Here is a 10,000-nt window from a genome sequence, read left to right as displayed (position 1 = left end):
CTCGCATTAAGAAACACTTGGTTCTCTCGCCAGGACTGTTTTCAAAGGTCGCAGAAATGATTAATTGTTTTCATGGTGTTTTTCATATCGATGATGCAGAAACCTTGTCAGGCCATCACTAGAGTAAAGAAAACACTTAAAAAAAACGCTTATAACTTTTACTCTACTTTATTAAAGTTAAAATCTCTCTAGAATCATAAAAAAATATTCTTAAAAAAACCCAGTAATTTCTTATTAGGGCTTTTCAAACTATCCCTAGAATATTGGAAACAATTAAAAAACTTTCGTAACTTTGGCTAGACCTTGTTAAAATTTCTTGAATCATGAAAACATCCTTGAAAATACCAATAACTTCCTCTCAGAATCATGCAGATACCCTTGAAAAACCCAGAAAAACCCCAGGACTTGTTAGAATCATGAAACACATCTCTCACACACACACACACACACACACACACACACACACACACAAGCAAAGAGGGAAGGTGATAAATTTGTTAGAGGTTCAAAGCAAAAGAGACAATGAATGATGTTTGAAGTAGGGGAAGTGAAATGGAATAGAAGAGAAAGGAAGGTAAGATGAGGAGAGACGTGACAGGGAAGAGTAGGAAGAAAGACACAAGGATATGACGAAACAGGGAGCAAGGGACGTGGTAATGGTGGAGTAGGATGTGCAGTGAAGATAAGAGGGAAAGAGAGAGAATGAAAGTAAATGCATATTGGGACAAAGAGAGAAAAAAACCTAATCTGTTACCTTCCTCTTCCTCTTCTTCCTTTTTATCAGTGTGTACTTCCCTTCTTCTCTAATTCACTTCCACCACTTCTGAGGCATCTTAAGTTAAGTGGATTTTTTTTTTTTTTTGTTGAAGAATATGGTATAGTCTCTCTCTCTCTCTCTCTCTCTCTCTCTCTCTCTCTCTCTCTCTCTCTCTCTCTCTCTCTCTCTCTCTCTCTCTCTCTCTCTCTCTCTCTCTCTCTCTCTCTCTCTCTCTCTCTCTCTCTCATACAGTTGTAGTCCCTGTCAGAGGAAAAATAGATGTTTCAGCAATGGTAGGTGTGTGTGTGTGTGTGTGTGTGTGTGTGTGTGTGTGTGTGTGTGTGTGTGTGTGTGTGTGTGTGTGTGTGTGTGTGTGTGTGCGCTTGCGTGCGTGCAAGTGTCAAGTTAAAATATTAATAACAGACTTTAGATTCAGTAGGCGTGAATAGTTTAAGATTTATTTACTCTTCCCCAATATTATTACATACATCAGGTGTTCCGGAAACAGGTGTCACGAGAGACAGATGTATTTCACAAACCGGATATACGTAAAATTCTGTATACACTTGTGAAAAAAAAAAAATGATACACAACATCTCAGTAAGGATTAAGAATATAAGAAAATAAGGAAAGGAAGTTGCAGAATGACGTCTGGCCTACACATGGCAATCCCTGTGTGAAAAATACCTACCCATGTATTTACACTATCATCCGCATCCATGAATCTGTCTAATCTTTTTTTTATGGATGCGGATGATAGCTGAAAATAAGAAAGAAAAACGTGAAATGTGCATGTACGAGTGTTTGGTTCATTTAGTTCATTTACTTAATGCATAAAGGAGGCAAATTAAAGGGAAAAAACACATACTACATGAAAAAAAAAACTAATTGTTTCTTCCCTAAAAAAAAAGAAAGGAAAAGGCAATTCCAAAAGGAGAAAGTAATTAGGTTTGAAGACGCCGTGAAACTTATCTCATAAATAAGTTAGAGTAAAAACCTGAAATACAAATAAAAAAAAAAAAACTCACTGGTCCCCTCTCCCCTTCAAAAAAGTTAGAGAGAGAGAGAGAGAGAGAGAGAGAGAGAGAGAGAGAGAGAGAGAGAGAGAGAGAGAGAGAGAGAGAGTATATTTAGGTTTGAAGGCGCCTTGAAACTCCTCTCATAAACAAAGGAAAAAAATACATATATTAAAAAGATAAAAAAAATATACAATAGAATAACACTTGGTTTTGGAGGCGTCTTGAAATTTATCTGGTAAACAAACGAAGAAAAAAAAAAAAAAAGGAGAATCTCTACAAATAACCTCTCAAAACCAACACACCCCCCAAAAAAAAGTAAAAAAAAAAAGTAAAGAAAAAGATAATTTCAAAAGAAGACACTATTTAAATTTAAATGGACACGACAACTCATCTCACAAACAAGGTGAAGTCATGGGCGGGAAGCTTAAGATATAGAGATGACACCAGCTGTATATTGCATGTGCCTGACGACCAGTGTTTTGTTTTCCGACCTGGACAAAGAACGTTGCTAAGGGCGTGTGTGGTAATATGATGTAGTGACGTGGAACAGATATGCAGGTAGTGAGGTGAGGTGAGGCAGTGCTGTGGAGAAGGTGGAGGTAAAAATGGACGAAGACGGGTGAGTCGAGCCTGGTGTGTGTGTGTGTGTGTGTGTGTGTGTGTGTGTGTGTGTGTGTGTGTGGGAGGGGGTGAGGGGTGTATATGATGGGTGTTTTTGCCTAATGGTATACAGTATTATATTCTCTCTCTCTCTCTCTCTCTCTCTCTCTCTCTCTCTCTCTCTCTCTCTCTCTCTCTCTCTCTCTCTCTCTCTCTCTCTCTCTCTCTCTCCAGGTGTCTACATACTCGTATTTCTTCAGGTGAACTCTACTTAGTTTAATTAGTTATTCATCATTCAAACGCCTCGTGTTTCCCAACTTTCCTGTGTATATTTATGCGTGTCTTGGCTTTACATTTTACATACATATTTATATTTTTACAGGATTATTATACGATCAAGTCAAGTTCGTCATGTGTGTGTGTGTGTGTGTGTGTGTGTGTGTGTGTGTGTGTGTGTGTGTGTGTGTGTGTGTGTGGAGAATGTCTCCGGCTGTTACAAGTGGTCTCAAGTGAAACCATCTGCGTCGCGTGTCCTCCTCCTGTTCAGGCGTTGCAGGAGTCGCGTGGTTTCATTCAAGTCAAATAATCTTCTGTGCTTCCTTTGTGCCAAAACGAGACGACATTTCTTTCGCTCTTGAAATTCTCAATCTTCTTATATTACAATTTCATAGACTGGTCAGTGCGATCAGGTGAAGATGAGTCACTTTATCTACTTTTAAGATGGGTTATGTTACTTTAAGTTAGTTTTGTATAGGCCAAGTTAGGTTAGATGAGGTTTGTTTAGCTTAGGTTAGGTTACGTTACGTTTGGTTACATGAGATTAGGTTAGGTTGCGTTAGGGTAGATTAGATTAATAAATGTTAGGTTAGGTTTGGCTTGACTAGTTTGGGTAGGTTAGGTTAGGTTACATTACATTAGATTAGATGAAGTTTAGATTAAATTAGGTTAGATTACATTGTGTTAAGTTAGATGAGGTATACACTAGATTAGATTTGTATGTTTTAATGATTTTAGTGATAGTTTAACAAGTACTCTACATCAGGATTTGGGAAAAAATCCCCCATGAAAATCCGACTAATCATCTCTGCAGCCTTTTGGGAAGCAGTCCTCATTAAAGCTAAAGCGTTGCAAAACCGTAATGTTATAAACAGGTCCCATTTGAATACATTCTTTCTACAGTCATATTTCCACAATGTATTTAGTTGTACATTTATTGGTTAGTTGTTTTTATTATTATTATTATTATTATTATTATTATTATTATTATTATTATTATTATTATCATCATCATCAATATTAGTACTGCTTTTGTCATCGGTGTTTCTTTCTTTATTAATTTTTCACTATTACTAGTACAATTTTTCTGTGGTGCCATGGTCAGCAATCGACAGCCAGGGGTGGCGCCGCGTCCCTTGAGGACCCCGCGCTGGAGTGCGGGTTTCTTATGGTTATTAATATTCTATGTTGTAAATATTTATGTTCCATGTTCCTGTGCGGTCGATATTGGTAAGAACCCGTTTCCTCTTGCTTGCTGTGTGTGTGTGTGTGTGTGTGTGTGTGTGTGTGTGTGTGTGTGTGTGTGTGTGTGTGTGTGTGTTTTCTGAATAAGCCTAAATAAAAGTTTACTACAATGCTAAATTGTGATCTTAAACAACAGCAGCAGGAACAGCAGTAGCAACAGCAACATCAGCAGCAACAACAACAACAATAACAACAACAACAACAACAACAACAACAACAACAACAACAACAATGATAATAACAAAAACAACGACAACAACATCAGCACCACCATTGCCTCCACCACCACCACCACCAACAAGAACAACAGCAACAACAACATCAATAACAAGTAGAGCATTGTCATGTTATTACATATATTCATAATAAATGATAAAGATCGTGTCCCTCATTTCTCTTAATTTTTTCTTCTTCTTCTTCTTCTTCTTCTTCTTCTTCTTCTTCTTCTTCTTCTTCTTCTTCTTCTTCTTCTTCTTCTTCTTCTTCTTCTTCTTCTTCTTCTTCTTCTTCTTCTTCTTCTTCTTCTTCTTTTTATTATTATTATTATTATTATTATTATTATTATTATTATTATTATTATTATTATTATCGTTATTATTGTTATTATTATTATTGTTATTATTATTGTTATTATCAATCTATTTATTTATTTACTTTTTCTCCTTTGTCTATCTTGTTCGTCTATCCGTCCCTGTATATATCTGTCTTTTCGTCTGTATGTTTGCCTGTCTGTCTGCATCTCTCTCTCTCTCTCTCTCTCTCTCTCTCTCTCTCTCTCTCTCTCTCTCTCTCTCTCTCTCTCTCTCTCTCTCTCTCTCTCTCTCTCTCTCTCTCTCTCTCTCTCTCTCTCTCTCTCTCTCTCTCTCTCTCTCTGACACCCACAACCCATTACCTTCATGTACCTTTCACTTCAACCATCCTCCCTTTTTCTTGCCCTCCCGTCACCTCGACAACCAGTCAATTGCAGTGCCTTTATCGGCGGCCTCTCCCTCCCCCCGCTATCTTCACACTCCACCCGCACCACCTCAATATCCGCCCCGTCCCGAGTATGATAGGAGTCTGACACCTCACACAAGTTCCCTCTCTCTGCCTCACTCTCTTTTCCTGCCCTCACAATGTTCGTGACCCCTTATCGGCTTTTGGACGGGAGACACTGGGGTTGTGGTGGTGGGGAATAGGAAGGGAATGGGAGGAGGTGGAGAGACTCAAGGGGAGGGCACTTGCCAATGCTGATAAGTGATGGAATTCTGTGGACTGTTTTTTTTTCTTTCCTTTTTTTATTTCGTCTCTCTCTCTCTCTCTCTCTCTCTCTCTCTCTCTCTCTCTCTCTCTCTCTCTCTCTCCTCTCTCTCTCTCTCTCTCTCTCTCTCTCTCTCTCTCTGCTTTCTTTCATTCCATCTCGTGCGGCGAAAGTTGTGTTTATTTGTTTGTTTTGTTTGTTTATTTGTTCATTTTTTTTCCAGTGTTGTTTTTTTAGATGGTTGTGTACACTCTTGTTATATATTGTGTTGTTTGGCACGTCATTATTTCTTTTCTTTTTCTCCCTCTTTCTCTAGCAAATGGATTCTTCGTATTGGATTTATTTATTTATTTTTATTTTTATTTCTTAAAGAAGGAGTTTGGAGCTGGGAAGGTTTCAGTTAGATAGAGTGTACTACTACTACTACTACTACTACTACTACTACTACTACTACTAATACTACTACTACTACTACTACTACTACTACTACTACCACCACAGCTGTTACCACTAGCCCTGCTGCTTATGCTATTGCCTTTATTATTACTACTACTAATAATAATAATACTAATGATAATAAAACTAATGGCCACGTATCGCCAAGCAGTGAACCGTTCGTACATCCTGTCTGACCTGGCAAGATGTGGTCGTCCTGCCACCTTAGCTGTTCACTGGGTTCAGGCTGACGGGAAGCCCAATAATACAGAGTTGAGTGCTCAGTAATGCACGTCAAGGTGTTTGGGGTACATGGCTTGGGAAGTTTTGTCTGTTTATCTCTTTGTCTGCGGTAAAGGAGAGGAGCTTGTGGTTGCTCCGGTACTTCATTCATCTGTAGATAAGACAGTAATTGTTGCCATTCTTGCGTGCGAGATAGCGATTACTGCAACGGTCTCCAATGTTGATGAAGTAGTAGTAGTAGTAGTAGTAGTAGTAGTAGTAGTAGTATAGCCGTAGTAGTAATAGTAGTTCAAACCTTTTATCTGCGGTTTATATAAAATGAAGTGCAAGTTTACCTTATAATTCCACTGCTATAGATCTTATTTAAGCTTAATGAAACACCGTACAAGCTCACCAGATACCTCGGAAAAACACCAGTGATAATCAAAGGAGCAAATACAAAACACCGGTCTATCTTTGCTTTCCCCGGTGTTACGTTCATCTCAGCACCTGGGTGACTCCCTTCCTCGTGGCATCTCCCGAGCGACGACCTCCAGCGTGTTAGGAGGCACTGGGGCTGGGCTGGGGTTCATGAAGTCTGTTGTGGAGCATTTAGGTGCGGCTCTGCAGTGGCTGACGGTGTAGCTAACGTGCACAAGCAACAAGAAGATGATCCCATTACATGACTCTTGGTAGCTTCACTTAATGTTCCTTGTCTTCCTCGTCACCTCTGCCGCCCACTCCAGTCTTGCCCTCACTCACATGCCTTATCCTCGTATCAATAACCGGACTTTTACCTACTTCTTCCACCGTTATCAACATGCATCTTCCCCAGCATCGCTCTCTCTCCCTGCCTCGTCCTCATAAACGCACCTTGGTTTTTTTAACACTTCCCCTGCCTTAGCATCTCTCACTCCCTCTACCATCCCCGACATTTATCACCTTTCCCTGCATCACCCTTCTTCCCTTTCTCGTCCTGATATCCACACTTGCTTCTTCTCGACACCTCCCTTAGCATCATGCATCCTGTCTTCATTAACACTCTCTTTTACCATCTCCCACACTCACTCCTCGCTCCCTTGCCTCGCTCGCACACCCGTACCCTCTTTCTTTATCAATACTCCACCATCACGTATCTTGCTTATCATTAATGCGCTATCTATATCATCACCTCTATTTTATCATCATTCATTTATTTAAGATTATTCGCAATTCTGTATCGTGACAAGACACTTCTCGGAATAGTCAGTTTTGTTCACAAGCATGCAACAATTTGTGGATAAAAAGTCTATCAGTCAATCATCTCTAGTAGTTATATTCATTCAGTCACGTTTCCTTGCCTCTTCGTCCTTCTCTGCTCCGCCCCGCCCCGCCCCGCCCCGTCCTTCTAAAGCCATCCAGTGGCCACCCACACCATGTACTTAGCGTCACCCATACGACTGTCTAGTTGACCTATATTTGATCTGTATTAGTCAGTTTACGCCTCCTGTCCTTGTGTATAGGCCTCTCTCTCTCTCTCTCTCTCTCTCTCTCTCTCTCTCTCTCTCTCTCTCTCTCTCTCTCTCTCTCTCTCTCTCTCTCTCTCTCTCTCTCTCTCTCTCTCTCTCTCTCTCTCTCTGCCTTTCTAGCTATTAGTCTTTCGTAATTAACTTTCATCGTCAGAGAGAGAGAGAGAGGGAGAGGAAAAAATGGGAAATTGAGGGGTAGGGAAAAAGGGTGTCCATTACTTCGGCGTGGCCTTTTGTTCCATTATGTCCAATATAAAAACTCAACTGGCGCCACGCGATGTGTAGATACGGGCCGTGCTATTAGTCCATGCACTCACATGCACAATACACATCGCCATAGTGATGACGTCTGTACTCACATACACAATACACATCGCCATAGTGATGACGTCTGTTGTGAGTCGAGGAGTGGAGATCGTCAGTTGTGATTGCCAGGGGAGGAACCAGAAGTGAGATTGTACTGTTAATTTGCACCACGATATTTTATTAAGGTGGGTGGAGCTGCAGTAGCGGCTAAGTTATTGTTGCATCTGCATTGTATTCAGTTTAACCATTTGTCTGCCACTTGGTACACCTTTATCTGATTATCAATCACTCAGAAACATCTTTACTTGTCCTACAGTTACGTCCAATCTCTGAACTGGGAAGAAATTGCGAAATGTATTCTTTTTCGTCACTTACTTTTTTGTAGATGCTTCTAAAGACTTCACGTATCGTTTTTAGTGCTGGTAATTGTTTCGTGTCGCAGTGAAAGGGTTAAGAAAATGGCATAATAGTCAATTTGTATATTGATAACTTGCACCATTATTATTTTATTAAGCTAGAGACGGCATATCAGCCGAACATCCCTATCTTGTACCACATTTTATTAGGTTCGAGATGCCATAGCAGTTAAATCACAATAACACCAGCATTGTAAGATAGCATAGTACTTAACATACCGTACACCTACAATTTTTTAAGCTTGACACAGGGTGGCAATCAAATTCTCTAATCCTCCACCACAACACTATCAATTTTTATGAGACGCCACATCACAGTCTTGTCAGGGCCACACAATAGTTCTGCTGCTGTTTGTTTTCCTTCCCTGTGTGCCAGGAGTAGACCAGGCCAGTAATACATAACAGAGTAGCAGTTCATTGTATTCCTTTGTTATTGACTGTGATGCAGCAGATGAATTTTACACGGTTCCTTGCTTGCTCACCCCACCACTGCCACTACCACCTGCTACTACCACTGTCACTACCACCTGCTACCACCACTGTCACTACCACCTACTACCACCACTGCTACTAGCACTTCATCATCTATATGTTACGGCCATTTTGGAAAATTGGTCGTTTTACAAAATTGCCGGTCATTATGCAAAAAGACCAAATTCGTGGTCACATTGCAAAATGACCTAAATTTCTCAACATTTTGCAAAACGACCAAGATTTTGGTCAGTTTACAAAATTATCGTTGGTCAGTTTGCAAAACGACCAAGATTTTGGTCAGTTTACAAAATTATCGTTGGTCAGTTTACAAAATGTCCATACAGCAAGCAGGCAGATGAAAAAAAAAGCGAGGGAATGATAAAACGTAGTGAACATAACTAATTTTATTGTGTGTCGACCTTGTTGGAGCAAGAGGCACTGCATTTGCATCTGCTGTTGCATAATACAGAGTTTTTTAAACACTTGCAGCGTCTGGTCATACATGACTTAGTGCAAGAGCATTTAGCGAATCCCTGACCTTGTCCCATTGATTCTGCAATTGCTACTTCCCGCAGATTTACTTCCCGCTCCTGTACAACATCATCAAGAGAAAGGAATTTTTCTAGACATGGAGTAAATTGGTTGCGAGTGTACACTTGTTTAAGCAGGCCGTGTTTTGTACCAAGCTTATATGTGCCATTGTCCAATGCCTGAAAAACAACTGCCTTCACATTAGGAAACTCTGCACGTCCGCGGTCAACTAATGGAACAGGAACCATCACAGTTTCCCCTACCTTGGCTGGTTGAAATCTCTTCACAGAATTATCGATCATTTTTTGGGCTTGTTTCTGTTGTTCTATGTTGGACTTCATTTGTTCAGTATGAATACTCTGACTCCGACTGCAGATGGAACAAAGCACAGACTCATCAGCAAACTGACCAACGATAATTTTGTAAACTGACCAAAATCTTGGTCGTTTTGCAAAATGTTGAGAAATTTAGGTCATTTTGCAATGTGACCACGAATTTGGTCTTTTTGCATAATGACCGGCAATTTTGTAAAACGACCAATTTTCCAAAATGGCCGTAACATATACACTGTTTGAAGTGCATACAAACATGTAACTAATTGCCGCAATATTTGTCCTTATTATCATTTCATCACGTAGATCGATGGTTGCTGTTGATACTGTTGTTAAGCTAACAATGAATCACGGCACGGTGGCGATCTGGATTTAGGCTGCTGAATAGAGTGGTATTGTATTCTTTAAGATATCGGCGTGTCATCTGGAGCGCATTGAACAGGCTCAGGTGGAAGCATTGGTGTCTTTTTATGATTTATTGAGATTCTAACGTTTTCAAGGCTGTTTTTATGATAGTGATAGTTTGGTAGATTTCACTGAACTTTATTGAGGTTTTCTTAAGTTATTTTTTATGATTTTTGTGGTAGTTTAAGAGGTTCTAGTGGAAGCTGTTGAGGTTTTCACATGGTTCTTGCGTTT

General features: G+C 40.0%; 1 protein-coding gene across 9 annotated transcripts in view; it reads left to right on the top strand.

The window, feature by feature from the left end:
- LOC135112650 (alpha-1,3-mannosyl-glycoprotein 4-beta-N-acetylglucosaminyltransferase B-like) overlaps window positions 1–10,000 on the top strand; it is a 47,375-nt gene that overhangs the window by 13,468 nt on the left and 23,907 nt on the right. For 2 of the 9 annotated variants that reach the window (XM_064027257.1, XM_064027262.1), the window contains one exon: window positions 4,034–4,228. The exons of the other annotated variants lie outside the window; for them this stretch is intronic. The gene's annotated coding sequence lies outside the window, so the exon portion shown is untranslated. The remainder of the gene's footprint in view (window positions 1–4,033; window positions 4,229–10,000) is intronic. 9 annotated transcript variants of the gene reach the window in all.

The sequence above is a fragment of the Scylla paramamosain genome, chromosome 24 (assembly GCF_035594125.1).
Source record: "Scylla paramamosain isolate STU-SP2022 chromosome 24, ASM3559412v1, whole genome shotgun sequence".
In the NCBI taxonomy this organism is placed as follows: Eukaryota; Metazoa; Arthropoda; class Malacostraca; order Decapoda; family Portunidae; genus Scylla; species Scylla paramamosain.
Note: the sequence above shows the minus strand (reverse complement) of the source record. Positions and strands in the feature narration are given on the sequence as shown.